The 22,296-nt window shown below is 36.3% G+C and overlaps 1 protein-coding gene across 2 annotated transcripts in view; it reads left to right on the plus strand.

Annotated features, from left to right (window-relative positions):
- Window positions 1-22,296, plus strand: part of LOC149791838 (uncharacterized) — a 129,202-nt gene that overhangs the window by 9,100 nt on the left and 97,806 nt on the right. The window contains exon 2 of one of the 2 annotated variants that reach the window (XM_089970347.1): window positions 18,560-18,661. The exons of the other annotated variant lie outside the window; for it this stretch is intronic. The gene's annotated coding sequence lies outside the window, so the exon portion shown is untranslated. The remainder of the gene's footprint in view (window positions 1-18,559; window positions 18,662-22,296) is intronic. 2 annotated transcript variants of the gene reach the window in all.

Raw genomic sequence — 22,296 nt, forward strand, 5'->3', positions numbered from 1 at the left:
TTGTGACCTGATATCAGGTAGAAGACTATATCATTTTGCTACTTTAAAAATTATTTGTTCATGTTCATGCTCTATGATCTGAGAATCAGTTGCATTTTTGTTATGTCATGTATTTCATTTATGGTGGAATTTATTTATTCAGATTATTGAACAAAAGTTTTTCTTCTGTGGAAATACAAAGTGCTCAGAAATAACATTCTTGGACATAGAGACTTGGATTTGGATCTCCACAGGTGTAAATGCTATAAAATACATGTAACAAACAACATTTTCGTTAACAATGGGACTTGAATGTTGATATATTTGCTTTAGACAGAATATGCTTATAAAGATATGTTTAACCAAAACATCAGTCTAACAACATTTTATTATTGAAAAAAAAATAGCAGCTGCATATTAAACTTTCTCAGTGATTAAATGATATCGTTTATTAGTTTTATGAAATTGTCTTGATATATCAAGAAAATACAAGAAAAAGTTAGGTTTGTACAAATTTGTATGTTGATGGTCTTGACAGGTTTAAATGAAGTATAAACTAGAAAAAAATGTGAATTACATCTTCAATTTAACTTCAATTGTAGCTACATCCTATGTTAAATTTTTTTCTCACAATTTTTTAAAACTTTTTTCAGAGTTTTGTTTTCCCCCTAAAAACGTAGGGTTGTCGGGGTGGGGGGGGGGGCAGGAAATCAGGTCAGTCTGGTAACCAGAACAACACATACTTTTTTATTTGACCTGACATTGAGACTTGACATATCAATTTTTAGACAATGATCTTTATTCCTTATCATTCTCTGTTCATTTCTATTATACTTGTCTTTAATTTTTCATTTTTTTTAAATTGTTAATTCAAGGTAATGAAAAAAGCAATCCTCTCATGCCATTTATGTTACATGGCATCTGACTTCGGGTGTCGTATTTAACAGCCCCAAGAAGAAGTTTGTTTATTGTCTGCAGTTAAATCGTATTAAATTTATTGCTGAAATGAATAGCGTTGTGCAGAAAATTGTCACGATCAATAGATTAATCCATATCTCCATCTCTGCGATAAAGTTGTAGTTAAAGAGTTTTAGCTCTTCTGGTTATAGACTAGATCTTGTGAGAGGGTTTTTTGTCCATCTGTCCGTTAGTACAAGTTATCGCTAATCCTCTAACATACTTTGAGATTACCATAAAACTTGATGCAAACATTTATCCCATGGATTAGTTGGTCCTAAATGAAAATGGTGCTGCTCGGACACTTGGCATGACTGCCAGAGCTGTGGTTCACTCCTCCTTAATGCATGGTCATATCAACTAGAGGTTTTCACTGAAGACTTATTATGATGTCTGGTTGATCGTAAATGAAATGGTGCTAGTCTGACTTCCAATATAGCCACCACTACAGCCATCTTTAAAATATTTTTGTCAACACCCATTATGAATCACATATCAATACAGGATTTCACTTTACGACTTCTTATAATGTGATGTCTGATTGATCCAAAATAAAAACGGTGCCAATCTGATTGCAAATATAGGTGTCAGAATGGTCATCTTGAAAATCTGGATAAATGTTACACCTCCTTAATTGATATCAACATCGGGTTTTCATTAAAAGACTTTCTGTAATACATGTATATATTTGGACCTAGATGGTAAATGGTGCCAGTATGATGTCCAATATGGCCATCAAACCAGCAAGTTTGAAAATGTTGTTATTGTTACTACAACTCTTGAAAGGATGACGTTTTCATTAAAACATTTATAATGTCTAGTTGGTCCAAGATGACAATGGAAGCGATCTGAAGTCCATTAAGGCCACTACAGTTTCTGTCGTGAAAATCATGTTATTGCTCTTCCTTCTGAACAAAAGTCATATTGATGCGAGAATTTGTTTAGTAAAGACTTCCTATGATGTCTAGCTAGTCATAAATAGGAAGGAGGCAAATTAGATAAAATCATCTAGACTGAAGGTGCAATTCAGTTCATTGTTAAATTCATTATGGATATTTAATTTATAGTGTGTGCTTAAAAGTCAAGTGAAACTATATAAACAGGGGATTTGTCACATGGTGGAAACCACACACAGATTATCTGCTCCGATTCATCTAGGACCCAGCTTGCATTGCCATTTGCACTGGTGGATGAATCAGGACAGAGTCCTGATGTGGGTCCCCATGCATGAACCTAACCCCACTCCCATCTGTTCATCCTTGCATCAGATTCCGTTTGAGGTGCTGACTTAGAACCAATGTGTAAATCTTCAAGGTGATTGGACTTGGGATAATTTGTCCATCCATATCAACAATCAAGAAATGCAAATCATATTTCTTGCATTGCAGGGGTGCATCAACAAAGTAAGCACTTGATGTATCAGACAACACATCTGTCTTAGTATATGTCCGATGTCAGGAAGACACACAAGCCCCATCTCTTTGTGTGGAGGTCTAGAACCCTCCTCTGCTGTGCCATCTTGGAGAACATTACCCTCTGAGTTCATCACGTTCCAGGGAAGAATAATATTTTAGTAGACAGAGTCAATCAGGCAAAACAGTCTTCAAGGAATGGATTCCTCACCTCTCCATATCAGATTCCCATTTCTTGTTATGGGAAGACCCTCAGGTGGACTTGTTTGCAACCAGGATCAACAACAGACTTCGTTTTTATGTATAGCCAATCCCGGAGCAAGGGTATTCGATGCATTCAGTTTCAGTGGGATCATCTGTTCGTGTATGCCTTCCCACCATTCCAGTTGCTACCTCAAGTTATGAAAAAGTCATGAATTCCACTGCATTTGTCATTTTCATAGCCCCACTATGGCTCAGCGATCTTTTATACCTCTTAAAATATCAATCCAGACCTCTTCCTCAGAGGAGTGATATTGGTGCAGCGCAGGAGCTCCTTCCTACACAAAACATTTTTCTCCATGCTTGGCTCATCTCAGACGATCAGTACCAGAACGAGTGGCCAGCTGCATCGTTCAAGCCAGGTGAGCTTTGGCATCCAAGGTTTATGGTGCCAGGTGATGAACTTTTCTGTGAATGGTGAAGTAACAAGCAGGATGATCCAAATTTTCTTGATGTAACTTCCATTGCTGATTTCCTTTGGTTCCTTTTTGAGAACAAAAGACGTTCAGCATCACCTGTCAAGGGTTATAGATCTGAGACAGTGGGATTCATGCATTCAGTTAAAACTGTCCGTCTCGGGTGCAATGGCAGTTGTGATTCCATTTTCCTCCTTTGTCATCTGGGATTTTTAGCCCCAAATCAGTTACCTTCAGTAGCTCTATCACTGGTTGAGATTGCTAGTCATGGTTGAATCCGTGCTGGAGATGATCAAGACAAGTTGTCATGCCCAGTTAGGGCAATCCATTTCTATATAAATGCCACAGAAAGGGAAAAAAGGAAGTGCCTTTTCCTTCCATTTAAGGGCTCCATTTATATCTCAGCCTTCACTACCTCACATTGGATTATTACCACAATCAAGAAAGCTTATCAATCCCTTTCCCAATTGCTACAACTCAATGGTCTTAAATTAATAACAAAACCGAGCAAAAACTAACAAGTTTTGTAAAATTCAACAAAATAATTTTTTTCCCATGAATACAAAGTGAAAATTTATAAAGAACTTACCCTTTTGTGAATTATATCCTTGCATCACAAGTTCAGATGTATAAAGTTTCTATTGAATTCAAGTGGACCCCCCCCCTCAACCGATTCTGATATTTAATATGTTGATTTGCCTGTAGTTTCGGTTGTGCTAATTTGCAAGTGGCCTTTAGTGTGGTGATGTTCTAAAGAGTCTTTTGAGGTATCACAATAAAACCAAAATGTTCTTGTCTGAATTCACTATAATTTCAAGTTTTACTGAGCACTTGGTAATTGAAATGAAGAATAACTTGAATAAATAAATTCACCCAAATCAAAAGCTGAACACAACAGTAAGAATTAATTTTGCTTCAGATGTTAAGGCAAGAATTAATAAATAATTTTTTTATGTAAACAACGTTACGTAAAAAGCTAAGACGCAATAATAGAACCGGGATATAGGTCAGTCTTCTGATAAAACATTAAAAGTTGTCAACAGGTTTAGGAATTTCCAAGTGGAAACTAGATGTCTTAGACCCAGACCTAAATAAACATATTTTCTTCAATTGATAATGATCTGAATATTTAATCCACACTCAGAAATATTAGCTGTGTATTATGTTGTTTACAAAATAAATGTTACTGGTCAGGTACATCATGACCATAATTTTGGGCACAGTCAGGAAATAAATACAAGTGCATAACATAAAATCATTAAGAAAAGCCAACAAATAATAAAAATGTAATATACATAAAACATTAGAGACATCTTTCTACGAAAGTAATGGGGCCCCGAGTGGTCTAAAGCGCTCACCATTCCGGATGACTCCCATCTCACCTCTGTCTGCGTGGGTTCGAGTCCGAGGCTCGGCTAGCGTGGGTACATGGGAAAGCCTGCCAGTAGCTTCTCGTGGGTCAGTGGTTCTTACCTGGGTTTTCCAGGGTTCTTCCTCCACCATTAATACTGGCTGCCATGTATAGCCTATCTTGTGCTGAAATATGGTGTTAAACCCTAGAACAACAACAACAAAAGTAAAAGTCCATGAGGTTAATTCCATCACAGCCTCATGGGTCTCATCTTTGCTAGCCAAGGTTCTGATATGTTAACCCTATCTACATGTTGGTGGGTCGAGCAGATATTTCTGTGGTTTGGGTCTGTGATTTTCATTGGATGCAGCTACATGGTTGAGACAAGGGGAACATACCTTAAATGGACTCGTAAATAAGTAATTTTCCACTCCTGGTCAGTGTATGTACAAATACTTTTCTCTCAAATACACCTGTAATGGCTTCTCTCTGGTACATAGTCATACTTTTGATGTTAAACTTACACAGTATCCTCTTGAAGTCATTTGCCTCCACCATTTTTGACCGATGTAGAATGCACCACTGTTACATGTTATTGGTTGGCATTACATGCTAAGTGAGTCAACTCATGAAACAGTGATACTAGGACAAAGCGCTTAAATATCTGCTCTGTCCGCCAAGGTGTAGAAAGGCTTAACATATCGGAACCTTGGCTAGCAAAGGTGCATGGGTCTAGCTAATATTCTTCCATGGAGTACATTATGAAGGCAGCATTTTGGCAATTCCTACTTTCACATTAGCACAACAAAAGCAGACATTTTGGACCCATGGTTGCATAACATGTGGCCCAGTAAGACACCAGCATTCTTGTTTTGTATATTTGATTTAATTATATCTGATTTGATATATATTTATTTCAATTTAATTGTTTGTCAGTTTTAATTTTTTTATTAAATGTTATTGTAATGTAAATTTATTCTCTAGAAATGATACTTTTTTCAAAAAATAGTTTGACCATGACTTTATTTTGTAAACACCAGGTGTTGATCTAAATCCTGACCTTGTTTCAAAATTTGTAGCAACCACGTAAACTTGTTTTATTTTATTTTAAAATAATTGGTTGTTGTCAAGATCATGATGGGAACAATTTTTTTATATTTTAGAGTAAAATGATTTGTTTTTGTCAAGGCCTCACTGGGTAGACATGATCCTTAACAAGTACCTAGCTTCTATAAGCTTTGAGAAGATGATCACTTGACCCCTTGTTTACGTTTTACGATATGATATAACCTCTGTTATGGAGAGTTATTCTAAGTAGAAGCTGAGCTGTTAAACTGGAAGTTGTATATTGTGCTGTTTGGAGTTATTTCAAATTACTTGGTTTCAAAAGAATTCTGTTATTTTTCTGGAAAGTACATGTGCTCCTGTGAGATTCTTAATTAAAGACAGTTCTTATAAGAAATTTATTTTGATTTCCAAAACCGGAGTGATAATTCTTGTTTCTACAAGGAACTATAGACTTCAAAACTACAGGTTACAGCATACGTCATTGTCTTCCATCTTGGATTCTTTGTCGGGATTCGAACTTGAAATCAGTCAAACGTTTAATTATTAGGACTACTAAAATTTTATTCTTGGATTATTTGTGGATTTAATCCTATAAATCCATAAATTCATATTTTTTGAAATTTATTTTTACAGAATTTTCCCAGGGAAATAATGTATTTTTTCAAAGCTTGTTGTTTTCACTCTTTCATGTGTTACAGTTTATTCGTGTCTAAACACGTGACATAAGATTCTGTAAAGTGGACCTCTCCCTCAATGTCGAGTGTGTTGGGTACTTTACTTTTTTGGAGACAACTTCTTACCTCATCCTTCCAAACCAGAGTCACTTATTCACCTGGACAATAAACTAGTGCTGATATTAAAATGACTTTGCGGGGGCTGGGGATAACACTAATTTACCCATCACTATTACTGAATGCTCCTTCCACCTCAATCTGATGTCCTGGCGTAATCGTCGTTCAGGATTTTTAAATTTTTTTTTTACAAGAAAGAGAACATCGAACAAGCTGTGCAATGGCTCTAGTTAAAGTTGTCAGTGACATGATGTAAGAGGATGCATGATACTTTCATTGTGTCGAATAAGGCACCTTTCATGTAATTTTCTGTAGGGGTCAGATATTTTTTTTAAAAAAACGTTCTGGCCTCCAAATAGTTTGCTGAAAATGCTTTTGTTCTGAATGGTGGGAAATGGAACACATTGTATCCTCTACATTAGTTGTGGGGGGGGGGGAAAACAAAAATTATATGGAGATGAAATAAAAAGAGACCCTCAAAGAAAAGAAAATTGCATGATACTCTCTCCCCCTCCCACTAACTTACAACAATCAACACTTTTAACTTTTGGTACATAGGGCACTTTCCTGACTAAACCATTGTATAATTCTCATTTGTGCAAACTGTTTTAGCTGCAAGTTGCCAGTGTGCTGTATTTATAAACTGTAGGTACATTTGTACTTGTGTATGAGTCACCAGACCAGTGTACCTGCCTGCCAATAACAGTTTTACGGACAGGGAAAACTGGGCATGGTCCAAAGTTCTGTGTCAGTGCCCTTCGAAGTTGTTACTCTACCTGTACAATCAGGGCTGTATAATAGACTGTGAAGTTCCCATTGTAACACTTGATGAGTGAATAGACAACCTTGCCCTTGGATTGGCCTGAATAAAACCCACATATACCTGTTTTTTTAGTCTCTCAGATCAGTAACAGAATCTTGGATGCAGACATAAAAGAACAATGTACAGTTTGCTGGCATCTGTTGTATAAAGATTATGCCAGTTGTTTCATTTCTCATCTTGTCCAACAAATTGGATTTCAGTGTTATTTCATTTCACGTCTTTTCAGACAAAATGGATTTAATTGTTCCAAATATGCAAGTGGTCATCAGAAACAATTTGCTATTAGTTTGTTATTAATATTTGTATTGGGTTTTTTTTATACGATAAAATGTAAAATTTCTTGATTACATTTACTTGATATACTGGAAAAGCCAGTTGGCCTTATTGACTTGCGACTGAAGTTTTGTACCACTCTGCCATGGGGACCCCGAGTGGCCAAGTGGTTTAAAGTGCTCTCCGTTATGGATCACTGCCATCTCACCTCTGTCTGCGCTGGTTAAAATGGCGTTAAACCCCAAAACAACAACAACAACCACTCCGCCATGAAGTTATCTGGCGTCAGTGCTCTTTAGGATCCTTAACCAAGCCAAGTCCAGCAATTTTTTTCTCTCTCCAGACTCCATGGTCCAGGACCAGTTGGATGCCTGAGTCCACATGTCCAAATAAACCAAACTTTGTTCCAGCAATTTCAGTGCATATAAAACAACCAAAAAAATATACTGGAAATGAGCAAATAATTGATGTTCGTTCTTGCAGATGAATAAGTACCCAAGATATAGAAGAAATTTTTTTAGTAAAACAAAATAACCAGGATTACATGTGAGAAAGACCAGAAAACTGATATGTGTATACATTATACACTGTGCAATGCATAAAACTGCAGAGCTGAACCCAGTCTCTCATTATAGATCCACTGACTGGACCATTGCACTTGAATGTCTCTTTTCAGATGTTTAAGGATTAAATCGCACATTCTATTCATTTTACAGGAAAACTTAGAGAAATATTAAAAGCGTGATGGTCTGCAGTCGCAAAAAGATCAGTTCTGGACTTCAGACTGCCGATGTTTTCAGGCCTTGACCAGACCATTAAAATATTTTCACTTCCTCCCAATTTACAGAGGGAGCTAGTGGTGTCTCAAGATTAATATGCTTGTAATGGCAGCAAATGGTTTATTTTCCCAACACATTGATTGAGCCATGAATTTTATAGTTGCTTAGTGCGAAGTTGTCCCATATTCAGTTAACAGTTGATTTGAACTTCTTGTGATAATGCCACACATTTGAAACCTATTCACTTGCAGTTTATGGTTTAATAGGGGTGTCTTAGACATGTGGCCCACCAAGCCATATCCTGTGGCCCACACAATTATTGGCATCACAAGGTGTCATGAGAGGTAACAAAGGTGGCATGGCCCTTGGGCCATCGAAAATGCCCTCATGCCACTCTCAGGTTGGTATGAGTTTGAGACCCCTGGTTTAATAGACTTTATGGAATGTAAGCTCAAAGTGTCACTTACAGAGCTCAAAGTAAGTAATGCCATCAGGTATGGATCAAGGTAAAACTGAAACACTGCAACAGTACTTTCTGTAGTTTAACTTCAGTGTTCCAGTGTTGAAATTTAGTTTTGAAATTCCAGTGAATACTGGTTAACAGAAAGCAAGGTCGGCTTTCCTGGTCAGCTTACTTTGCATATTTAAAAAAAATTGGCTTTCTAAAAAGAATCCTCATTTGGCTTACAGTGTTGGCCTGCTTTGTAAATAAAAAAGGCTTTGTATTTGATAGCCCCTGTTGAACCAACAGCTTTATTTCTCTCAGCCAGGTGTGTTTGTTCACCACTCAAATTTCTTTTGTGTGCTACATTGTTATCATAATTGATACAGCCAGACATAGATGTCTGCAGGATATAATAGCCTACACAACATTAATTTTCAAAATAGCAAACATATTGTCATTTGGAATATACTTAATAATGATTTTTATTGGTGGAACAATTGTTGACCTGGATATAATAGATTTCTTAGTTATTTTGCCCCATACACCGTGTCATATGTGAATTGCACAATTCCTTGAAGCAGTTGGTTATTTCTCTCTCGTTTCTGATTTTGTTGGATTCAGCGTTCATTTGATGAAAAGACGTCAATGTTTATACTCAGTATAAGCAATACGCACTTTGGACACGTACACTTCATATCAGGACCATGTGGCTTTTGGATAATGGATATGTTGGTGTCATTTGCTCATAAATTGTTTCAGAAGAACGAAAATAAATGAGAACATCATAAGGTTAGTTTCTTTCAGAGTATTATGAAATACGTGTTTTATTTACCTACTTTATTATCACATGCATGGGTGGGGGACAACAAATTCAACACAATTTGTTTTGTGTCTCTAAGTTTTAGGAGATATGGTCTAAGTAATGAAGAGTTTAAATTATGGGAGAGGAACAAAGATTTTTTTTATCTGGTCAAAAGATACCTGGTAGGTGATATTGTCACTAGACAAATGGAGTAAAGTGCCTTGCCCAGGGACACAATATGGTAACCAACTGGTTTTGGTAAGATGGTAGAATTTTAACCCTCACTCTTTCAGTCCTGAATTTTGCATCCTAGCCTCTTTACCACTGCATGTCCATCATTCACCTTTTGTGATTTATTGGAGGGTGGATTGGGTCTTTTCTACATTCTCTTGTCCACTGATTACAAAAATACTTCTTTACAGAATAGGACCAACTTTGAGAAAATACATTCATTGCTCTTTCAGTATTGGACAAATGATTTTGTTATGCCATCAAATATGGATCAAGGTAAAACTGAAACACTGCAACAGTACTTTCTGTAGTTTAACTTTATGCACGCAACATGATTGGTAGAAACTGCAACAGAAAACACTATAATGACTGATTTCTTGGACAAGTGCTCTTGGAATGGGCTACAATACAGATGTCATCTAAGTGTTTGAACCTTGTGTGTTTTTTTGTTTGTTTCCTCAAGTTAATTAATTTCATAAAGGCCTTGTATGGACCATATTTTGCATACAAATGGCCAGGAAAGTGACATAATGATTAACACACAGTTCCAGTGCATACAATAAAGCACCATCGTTGTAATGAACGATAACTGCTGCTAAATAATTGCAGGTTTTGTCTTTATTCACCATGAGCTACTTTCACATGTTTGTTGAAATGTACTATAATGGGTTTGTTCCAAGATATTGCTTTTGTACAAAACCTGCCCCCTTAAAATTGAAAATCCCCCACCCACTACCAGCTTTTATAAAAACTGTAGGCAGTGGAATTCACTTGCTTACAAATCCTGGAGGAATCATAGGAAGGGAACTTTTTAGGTGATTAATGCCTCCTGTGATTGTGTAAACACGTGAGAATTTCTAGTCAAGAAAAATCAATTGTTAAAAGTTGTAGACAAACATTAGGCTCAAAATATAATCGATGATTAGAATACAAAAGTTTTGAGGCAGTTTTTTGTGCCATTTTTAGTGTCTATTTCATTATGAATTTAAGTCAGTTAAATAGAACAACTAGGAGTTCATTTGAAAATAATTACAGTTTTACGTCAAACATGGCCTCTGCTGGCCAATCACTGATTACCATATTTTCTTGCATATGTATTGGATCCAGCTGCAAATGACATAGACCCAGATCTGTCATCATAGATCTAGAGGTGCTAGTATTCCGTTTGTTAGGTCTAATTGGTAAAAACAAAGAAAATAGACTGATTAGCTGGTGCATTTTGTCACATCATGATCTATGCAGTTATAATTGACTTGTAAGCAAGTATATAAGCTATTGCCATATTATATGAAGCCTATTAAATTATTTCATTTACATGGTGTTTGCATTTTACTGTATGCTTTTGAGGTCATAAAAAGCTATAAATACCCTTTATACAATGTAATGCATAGGTTCCCAAACCACGGCCCGCGGGCAACTTGTGGCCCGTCAGCTCTCATAAAGTGGTCCGTGATGCCTCTATATTTACTATAATGTATTTTAATAATTTCAACAATTTATTGACGTTCAAATAAATAAATAATAACTAGACGAAAGTTGCAATAATGCGCGATCTACAGTATTCTAGAGTCTAGAATGTTATTTCTAAGAAGTCTGTCATTTTGGTCGAGCACTTGGAGCTCTGTCAGCGTTCGATAATTCACTCTGCGCGTGATTGTTGTGCTCGGATATAATTATCGAATGCGCCCGTTAAGTTAGCGAATGAAACATTTGGAAATACCCTTTTCCCAGCCTTGTTGACCAATCAGAGTGCGCAAGACGCCATGATGTCATCTGTTACAACTGTTTAGTAGTCTGCAGTTTCGTGTTGAAATTAGATTTTTCAGATACAAATTTACCGTTAAAGCCGATAAGCATGAACGTTGATAACGTAGAATCAAACAATGCTAATAAGCGAAAATGTGAGAACGTTGCTTGTCGTGAATTCAACGCAGATTGGACGGAGAAATTTATGTTTGTGCCTAGTCGTAGTGGTAAATCGGTTTGCTTAATCTACGGATTTGATTTAAAACCGAAAATGACTGTAGTGCAGGACTGACACTGACTGCTTTTAAAGTTTTAGATATGGTTGCTGAAAGTTAATATATTTAAGAATGATATTACATGACTTTTATAATTTTATAAACATTGATAAACATTCATAATTTTATAACGTTGTGGCCCGCTTAGTTACCGAAAATAGTAGATATGGCCCTCTACTTGAAAAGCTTGGGAACCATTGATGTTATGGAATGTTGCTTGATCAGCCTGTTCTTTTTTTTCTCTCTCATGGACAGGAACCTATAAATATAGTCAGTGCTGCTGTTCATAAAATAGGTCAAGGGTCATTAATCTGCCATGGGGTTCTCAGTTGGTGTGGTTATCATATCTTGACACTGTATTGCAATGATAATATTTCACCACTTAGAACAACCAGAGCCATCTAATCAAACGCACCCCTACAACCAGAGCCCTCTGATCAAACGCACCCAAAGTTTTCCTCACCCAGCAGTTTAATAATTTTTCACAGGCATGATAATTATGTGTTGTTAATTAAACTTTGCTAATTAAGCCTGAGTTTCATATTGCAAAGTTTGTGTTGTATGTTGTTAGCAAATTTTTTAAAAATACAATTCATTTACATAGGGAATCAACTTCACAATGCATTAATCTGCCACAATGAAAGGTTCTCAGTCAATCAGCTGGGGTCAGTTCGACACAGATTGTTCCATTGGCCAATGGGGCCTGCTCTCATGGAAATAGGCTGGTCGCTGTAGAAAATAAACTGACTCCAAATCAAATTTATTAATGACTTTGGAAAATTTAACTGGGCCTTGATGATTGGGGGGGGGGCTGCCATTATTAATTGGTTCTCCTCAAAGCCCACAGGCTGGTGACCCACTGGCTAAATCAGAAAAAAAGGTAGAATTCAGAAACAGTGTAATCTGCACTCTGGTTAGCACACACATCTTGATTACAATAGATTCTTTTTTTTTCTCCAGGAGGTCAATAGAATTATAGGTTAAAATGTGGTTTGGGATGTTTATCGGGGGGGGGGGAAGTAAACACTAGTGCTGGTTGCAAGTGGTTTTAGTTTAAAACTCAACTGGTCATAGACCAGAAGAACAGATGGGATGGTCAGTTGTGCATAATCAATCCATGACCACAAGTGTGTTATTACTACTCCTAAACTACTTGGAGGATTACCCTGAAGCTTTGCACATATATTCATTCCATGGTCTGGCTTGTCCTGAATGAAAATGGACATCCAATATGGTCACCACAGTATTCTGTAGGTTGTCTGTACAAAGCTTCTCATGATGTCTGTTTGGTCCTAAATGCAAATCTAATTTTGAACAGGGGTTTTGCCAAGAGACTTCTTAGAATGTCTACTTGGGCTTAATAAAAATGGTGCTGATCTGGAATCTCATATGCTGCAACAGTGGCCAGATTGAAAATCTTATCACTACTATTTCTGAATGAAGTTTTCACAAAGAGACATTAATTTTGTGTTGATCATAAATTAAAAAGTACAGATCTGATGTCCAATATGTGGCCATCTTTAAAATCTTGCTCTTATCTTGAATTCCTTGAAATTCATTTTGTTTCAGTAGAGCATCAGTCCCTTCCAAGGTCTCTTGATTATTTTCATGAATGGCTTCATACTACAGTATATGGTGATCATTGCATAGCATAGAACAGGGGTGGGCAAACTACGGCCCGTGGGCTGCATGCAGCCCGCCAAGGGTTTTCATGCTGCCTAAAAACAAGTCATCATTCGCACTGACTCTGTTTATGTTACTCTGTTTATCAAATAAATATGCTTCTTTTGAAGTTTAAGTTTTCAAATATTAACAACATATTAACAACTGAAAATTAATTATGATGTTATTTAGAAAAACCTTTTGTTTTTGCTATTTCATATATTAATTATTTTACTTAATGAACTATGCTGCCCTCGACAAGGTGTAAATTTGTGTATGCGGCACTTGCACTGGAAAGTTTGCCCACCTCTGGCATAGATTTTTCCTATTGTCATTATTCCTGTAGTCGTGATTGGCTGCAGCCTAGGGAAGGAAATTACACTATTAGATTTATCAGCATTTATTCTCAGGCTCTCATTCATTCTAAGTTTTGAAAGAAGAAGGAAGGATATCTACTTTTTTGGGAAGGATGTTGGTGGTGGTTGTTTTCTTTATGACAAGGACATATTTTTCATTATTTCAAGGTAAAAAAAAATTAATAGGTTTTTATAGGCTGGAAGTTAATTTCTTTCTAAAATAAATCTCCTGCCCTCCCTATAAAATGAAATGGTGAGTCCCTGATGTGTGGCTGAAAATACTCCTTTGGAAAAGGAAACAGTGCCTGTTCAAAAAAACTACACACAGATCTAATCATGTGCCTTGAACTTTTCACCTGATTTGTGTCATACTGGTATAGAAGAGTGTTTTTTTTTTTTAACTCCATAAAAAACTGTATTTAAAAAACTGGTGAAGATTTGGGCTGGTGCTTTCCACCTTCGAATCTTATTCATAGCTGGAAAATGGTTTATAGAGAACAATTTTTTTGGGATGATATTACATACAGAAAGTGTATCTGATACTGCTTTGACTTTTTGTGCTTTGACATTTACTGTTGAAAATAGGTAACTGACAAAAAAATACTTGTATGGGACCTTTGTGTCCTTATTTCTCTTTTTATAAGTTTTGATTGATATGTTTACATATGTAAACTAGGTCAGCTAGTTCCTGAAAATGAGAGGGCTGCAGAATGGGGAGGGAGGGGTGTAACATTCAGGGCCAATGAATAGATAGAGGATTGACAGGAGTCTAACTGGTATGTTTTGAGGTTTTATTAGTGGTTTCTACATTATTATCCTGTCTTTAGAAAATAAAATATTCAAAGCTATATTATCAAGTAAAAAAAAAGCCCAATTAATCACAATCGGGTTTATTTTCTCAAAATCAAGGAGAATAATGGATTTACCAGGTGTTAAAACCAGAATAAAATTTTCTTTTGGTATGTTTTCTTTTTGGTATGTTTTCTTTTGGTGTTTTCTTTTGGTATGTTTTCTTTTGGTATGTTTTCTTTTTGGTATGTTTTTGTTTGGTATGTTTTCTTTTTGGTATGTTTTACAGTGATGGCATAAGCTAGTAATGTACACAGTAGTAATGATCATAGTTACAATTAATAGATTTTTTAAAAAATTGGAAGAAACATGTCTGATATTATTGATAACTATCATTGTCATAATCACATTATGAGAACCATCGTATGTAATTGTAACTATCATCATTATCATCATTTTTCTTCTTGTTATTTTTATAAAAAAGAACAACTATCTCGGATAAAATTGTAATAATCCTTGTTGTCACATTACAAGAACAATCATATATAATTGTAACTATCATCATTACCATCACTACTGTATTATTATTATTATTATTATTATTAAAAAGAAGAACCATCTGATTTAATTGTAACCATTATCATCATCACAGTTATTATAATTAGTAGTAGTACTTTTATATTATAAAAAGAAAGGAAAATTTCTAAATTAAACTAGAATATCTTGATAAAATTATAAAATTTATAATTGTTGATTATAATGTTTGCGTAAAGGTCTCGTCATATGCTACCTTACGCTGGGGTGGGGTGCTCCCAGTATTATCTTTAATTATTACAGAAGACCCACCCTGGCTCGTTTTTGTTAGAAATTGAAGTAGTGATAGAGATGCAAAGCTCTGAGCCCCCAGTCAGCGATGCCAACAGTTAAATTACTGAATACACAAAGGTGAAATTCAAATAAACAACAAACTTAATGCCATTCAATTACAGATTGTCCTTCTTCAAATGAAATTCAATATGCAAAACCCTATCACTCGTCTTTCATTCGACCAAGTGATGGCATATTTCATCATCTGACTAAGTGTGATAGATTTTCCTCTTGTCCTGTGTTTCTGCTCTGAAGTATTTCTTGACTGGTACTCAGTACCCCTTCAGTCCAACAACCACGTCCTTCACCCTTCCACTAACTCCACTTCTGTTCTCTCCTTTTCTTGTCTCCCAGAGACTCGGGACCAACTGTACCAGGGTATTTCCCTTCTCTGTCTCCTACAGCTCCTCTGGTCCCTAAAAGCTTCCTGTCCGAACACACACAAGGACATTAGTATATTCCTCTAGCTATCTAGTCTCACACTAAACAACAATCTATCATCAGATAAGCTATTACCTTCTTTGGTCATGCATTCATGCACATTGAAATACCCATACTTTTCTGGTATGTTATACAAAGTATGAACTAACCCATTTTTCTTCCAACCTTACAGGGAAAAAAGAACTTTATTTTCTTGGCCAAACGGCAAAGTAATTGAGTTCATGGCCTTCTACAACACTGATTTCCATGCAAAATACACCCCCCCCTTTCATAAAATAACATGCACTGGAAACCTTTTAATATTTACAAGTATATGTGGAATCGAAAACCAACCAGTTGAAGGTTTGAGTGGTTATGTGTGATCCTAATATCACTTTCTTACGACCTGCATGTTTTGATCTTTACATTAATTGGCACTACATGGCCACTATTGTACTTATGTGCTGTAAGAGACAACTACGTAATGCAGGGTACACATGAAATATCACATCTAAAAAAAAAGTATAGAGATTGCATGAAAATGCTAGAGACCCCTTCCACAAAATAGATCCATTATGCTAGGAAAAGGTGAAAGGAATTGTGAAGAATATTCTGATTGCCTTTTTCTGTGTTTATGTCATGGAATTTCGTAAAATATTGTCCATGACCTGATTCGGTGTTCGAAAGCGCTTTGGGGGTAGTAATGGGGATCATGTAATGGATGTTTTATTCGTCACAGCAGTGCTGCAGATCATGAATGGGATAATGTATTCCTGACAGCAGTGTTGCAGATCATGAATGGGATAATGTATTCCTGACAGCAGTGCTGGAGATCATGAATGGGATAATGTATTCCTGACAGCAGTGTTGGAGATTGTGAATGGGATAATGTATTCCTGACAGCAGTGTTACAGATCATGAATGGGATAATGTATTCCTGACAGCAGTGTTACAGATCATGAATGGGATAATGTATTCCTGACAGCAGTGTTGCAGATCATGAATGGGACAATGTATTCCTAACAGCAGTGCTGGAGATCATGAATGGGATAATGTATTCCTGACAGCAGTGCTGGAGATCATGAATGGGATAATGTATTCCTGACAGCAGTGCTGGAGATCATGAATGGGATAATGTATTCCTGACAGCAGTGTTGGAGATTGTGAATGGGATAATGTATTCCTGACAGCAGTGTTACAGATCATGAATGGGATAATGTATTCCTGACAGCAGTGTTACAGATCATGAATGGGATAATGTATTCCTGACAGCAGTGTTGCAGATCATGAATGGGATAATGTATTCCTAACAGCAGTGCTGGAGATCATGAATGGGATAATGTATTCCTGACAGCAGTGCTGGAGATCATGAATGGGATAATGTATTCCTGACAGCAGTGCTGGAGATCATGAATGGGACAATGTATTCCTGACAGCAGTGTTGCAGATCAGATAAAAGAGAAATTGAGGGGGTGACCAAATAGTGATGGTTAACCTACTTGAAAGGGAGTGCAGTTTTACTAGTACCTTATGATACAGATTATGTTATTATATGCGCATTGGTGTGTTGTCAGTGATACAGTTTATGTTGCTTTTCTATAAATTGTATATGAACAAAAAGTTTACTTCATTTATTCCATTTAAATATTTTGTCTCTTTCAATCTCCTTTGTTCTATAATTGTAAAGAAGGAATTTGGAAAAGATGTGTCTGTTGAGAAAATGGCTGAACTGTACATTATATCCTGTTTGTTGCATATCAGTTACCAAAAATGGCAGACGTGTAACGGGAAGTCTTGCTTTATCTGGTCCTGATTTGAAAGGGCAAAATTACTTATCTTGGGTGGGGGGGGGCCTGAGTGGCAGAGTGGTCTAAAGCGCTGTCCATTACGGATCACTGCCATCTCACCTCTGTCTGCATGGGTTCGAGTCTTGGATTCAGCCAATGTGGGTATGTGAGAAAGCTTGCCAGTAGCTTCTTGTGGGTCGGTGGTTCTTTCTGGGGTTTTCCTGGGTTCTTCCTCCACCATTAATTCTGGCCATCATGTATAGCCTGTCATATGCTGAAAAATGGCGTTAAACCCTAAAACAACAACAACTTATCTTTGGGCACTTTGTCTGAAATGACCAAACTTGTCATTCCCTGAAAATCACTCATCTCGGGTGTTCTTGTCTGAAAATTTTCAATAAAAGATAAATAAAATAGCGTTGCCATTTGTTGGGAATATAATGCATAGATGAAATTCATAGGTGTGATGATGAACTTGATTGTTCATGGTTGCTGACATCATCCAGTTTTTAGCTGTTAATTCAGGCAAAGTTGCAAAAATACAAAGAGCCCATCTCCTACAGCTTAGATTTGCCCACATGTAGGCATGTTTCCCAGTTACTGTTCATGTAGAGAGAATTAAAAGAAATTAAAGCTATATAGAACATTGACTACTTTGTTATTCTTACATTTTGCAGTTTCTGATAAATTTCCCAGTAGATGTATACTGCAGTACATGCCACAATACACTGTTCTGAATTGCAGTATATCGCAAATCTAAAGTTTCTGTTGAACCGAAACATTAAAACATGTATATAGTGTAGCATGAATATTTGTGATCCAGTTACAATTTAAAAAAAAAATATCTGTATCTATAGGCACAGTATACATTTGTCAACATAATGGAATAACTTGTCATTTTAATGACAGAAAAGCTATAAAAATCACCCCAAAGCTTAGATACCTCACCTTTGACCTAGAGACCTTGGGGTGGGTGGGTAATAAAATAAATGGTAAAAGGACCTTTTCTTTGCAGTTAAAGAAAAATACCATGAAGCTGATTTTTTTTAAAAAAACTTTTCTTTTGCAGTTTTTTCTCCTTTGAGGAAAGAAGATGGTGTCTCTTTCAAACGAATCTTTGATATGAGCCAAAGATATTGTCAAGAAGTAGCCTCCGGTGGAAATGTACAAGGTGGGTTAGTGATTATTAATTTGTTAGGATTCTTCAGGATATGAAAATAAACTCCAGTTCTGTGGGTAATATTCATTATTTCGGGAATGAAATGCAGTCAGATTTATGATGATCCAAAAGTGGTCTTTTAAGAGAAGTGGTATTCAGAATCTATTCTAGAACTAAAAAAAAGGGCAGAAAATCCCCCAACCCCATTTGCAAAAGTTGTGAATTTTTCTAAATATAATTGGGATATATAAAGGTAGGGATTGCAGATATGATGTATGAATTTAATGGATTTAGTTGATTTTTTTGGGGCATAATTTTTTGCTCTACTGGACATAGTCCAGAATAACTCATCTGATAGCCTATTGTTTGATGTCCATGATTGTTAATTGCAGTTTTCCCATAACTACTTGGAGAATTGCCATGAAACTTTATATGCACACAATAATCCAGAGACTTCTTGTGATGTCTAATTGGTACAAAATGAAAATGGTTCCATATCAGTGTTACTACCATGTGAGTTAGCATTCTCCTTAATGGAAATTCATATCTCTATGGGGTTTTCACCAGAGGACTGATTATATCGCCTAGTTGGCCGGAATGAAAATGGTGCTGGTCAGACCATGGCTGTCACAATTGACAGGTTGAAAAATTTGTTTCAGTTTCTCCTGATGGTGTTAATAGTTCCAGGTTTGACTTGATTGGAAATGGTGCTGATTTTACTTCCAATATGGCTGTCACAGTGCCTAATTTAAAATTTGTATTGCTAAACAATAATATAGATGGTTTCACCACTCGGGTATAGGGTGGCGCCTTCTAGGGAATCGTTTTTAGAAATTAGTATAAACTCCAACGTCACACATTCTAGAAAGGACTCTAGGTTCATCTGTTACTGCCTTCATTGTCAGCTCTTTTACTTGTAGATTTTAAACACATATGGTTTAGTTAAACAAAATGCTAAAGTCATCCATTAGAAGCAGTTTATATTGAATTTCTGAGCTGTGCTGCAAGCCTTTAAGATTTTTATGGGACCATTTCTAAACAGGCTTATTCATAAGATCATTTTCTGTTGCAATAAGGCAGTATATGTTTTTGGATGTGTTAATTCAATGTCCTTTTAAACTTCAAATTTTAATTTTAATTAAATTTAATTGAACTCAAGATTTAGTGGCCATTTTGTTGGCAGCTTGAGACTGTTTCGGAGTCCCATGTAAGTTGCACATTATCATCCTATGTTAATATTTTATGCTTTGTTTTTCAATCCATCTGTGTTGTTGTGTCATCAGTGTTTCGTCTATGTATGTATGTAAACTGGTGTTCTGATTACCATATTTACTGTTTATGTTGGGAGAACATAAATTAATTTCTCAGTAATTTTTTGTGCACTATAAGTTCTAGGACAGATCTTGGTTTACGAGTTGTAAGTTTTATGACACCTTTTCAATTGTAATATTGACGTTGAATGTCTGGCTGCATCAAAGAAATAAGCTGCGTAACTTTAAAAAGTTTGTCTAATGTCTACAAAAATTCAAACACCGACTGAACACGGTCGAACTGGTTATGTATTAGACAAATTATTATCAAGGTTTCAAACCCACCCTCCATTTCCTTTGAGTAGATACATTATCAGTAGACCCCCCCCCCATATGCAAGCGTATACATTTGGGTTACCCACGTCCATGCGTATGTACTAAATGGATGGCCCCTAATGGCAGCACTCGCATTGTTTTACCAACTCTTTGACTGAACCTTGAATTTAATACTTGCTCAGAGCCAGTTAGTCCTGTATTGAGTTTACGGCTTATTTCAACTTCCTGTGATAATGCTGCAAAATGAAACATATTCAGTTGCAGCAAATGTTTTGATTTATTTCACCGAATGTATGCTTGTAGTGTCACAGAGCTCCAACTCTATTGTTTTGATTTATTTCACCGAATGTATGCTTGTAGTGTCACAGAGCTCCAACTCTATTGTTTTGATTTATTTCACCGAATGTATGCTTGTACTGTCACAGAGCTCCAACTCTATTGTTTTGGTTTATTTCACCGAATGTATGCTTGTAGTGTCACAGAGCTCCAACTCTATTGTTTTTGTTTATTTCACCGAATGTATGCTTGTAGTGTCACAGAGCTCCAACTCTATTGTTTTTGTTTATTTCACTGAATGTATGCTTGTAGTGTTACAGAGCTCCAACTCTATTGTTTTGATTTATTTCACCGCATGTATGCTTGTAGTGTCACAGAGCTCCAACTCTATTGTTTTTGTTTATTTTTAAAATGCCTCTGGTAGAAAGAAGCCTACTCTGTATATTTTATAAAAATAGGCTTAATAGAATCCACAGTTGGCTTACCAATTTGGCTTGCTTTATAAATTAAAGAACCTTTATGTTTGATAACCCTAGCTGAAACTTGTTTATTTCTTTCTACCAGGTGTGTTTTTATTCACCACCCATGCTTTTGTTGTTTGTTATTTTGTTATCATAACTGATACAAGCAGACATAGATGTCTGCAGAGTACAGTAGCAAAAACAGCATTCATTGTATTAAAACAAAACAAACATTTTTGTAACTGTGGTAGCAAAATATTGTCATTGTTGTATTGTTAGCCTAGATATAATACACTCTCGGTTATTTTGCACCATACACTATGTCATGTGTGAATTGCTGGTGCCTCCAAGAAGTTGGTTGTTATTTCTTCTGTCTCTCTTTTTGTGATTTTGTTGGATTCTGTCAGATTTCAGGTTGATAATGTTGAAACCCTCGATGGCAGCCAAACATGATTCATTTATAAATCTTCATGTCAATGAATGATATGTCAGTGTTTTTACTCAGCATGAGCAAGGACCATTCAGTGGCCTAAGTGGTTAAAGTGTGTGCCTTGGATGTGGGAGGTCTTGGGTTTGAACCCTGGCTGAGTCATACCAAAGACTTACAAAATTGGTACTTGCAGCTGCCCCATGTGGTGCTCAGCATAAAGAGGTTAGTGTTAGGACTGGTTGTCCTGGTGTCAGGATAATGTTTCAGGATGGGACATGATACTTTATGTGTGGGACGTGATACTTTGTGTGTGTGGCATCATGCCCCAGTACTAGACATTGCTATAAACTGACAGACTGCAGACATTGTAGACCGATAAATCAGCCCTTCACCCATGATGATATTGATTTTCGGGTGAGGGTCACATATATCTATTTATTAAAAGCTGCAGTTATCTGCATCTAAATTTGTCTGCACACATTGGTGTACATGTTATACACTTACCGGTATTTCTTATGGCTGTGTGGCTACCGTTGGCTGAAGGGTTCTTTTGGTGACATGTAGGTTATATTTCCTGAGCAATTCATATGTTTGTTGACTTGTAAATCCACCTGGAATAGCACAAAATCTGTCCTTTTTCCATTTTGAATTTCACGCTTGATATGGCTGTTACCAAGTACCAGTTTGTGCCTAAAGTGTACGTGGGTTTGTTCCGGAATGATTTGCATGCAGCAAAATTGCACATTTTAATGAACAGGTGACATCAGACCATCATCCATCAGTATCTGGACTACAGACATTGTAGCAATATGAATCAAAAATTGTAGAAGCTACGTTAAAAATTTAAATCACAGCATGAGCGATAAACACTATGGAAGCATACATGCCAGTCAT

Source organism: Sinohyriopsis cumingii, chromosome 9, assembly GCF_028554795.1.
Source record: "Sinohyriopsis cumingii isolate HCF-2022 chromosome 9, ASM2855479v2, whole genome shotgun sequence".
NCBI classification, from domain to species: domain Eukaryota; kingdom Metazoa; phylum Mollusca; class Bivalvia; order Unionida; family Unionidae; genus Sinohyriopsis; species Sinohyriopsis cumingii.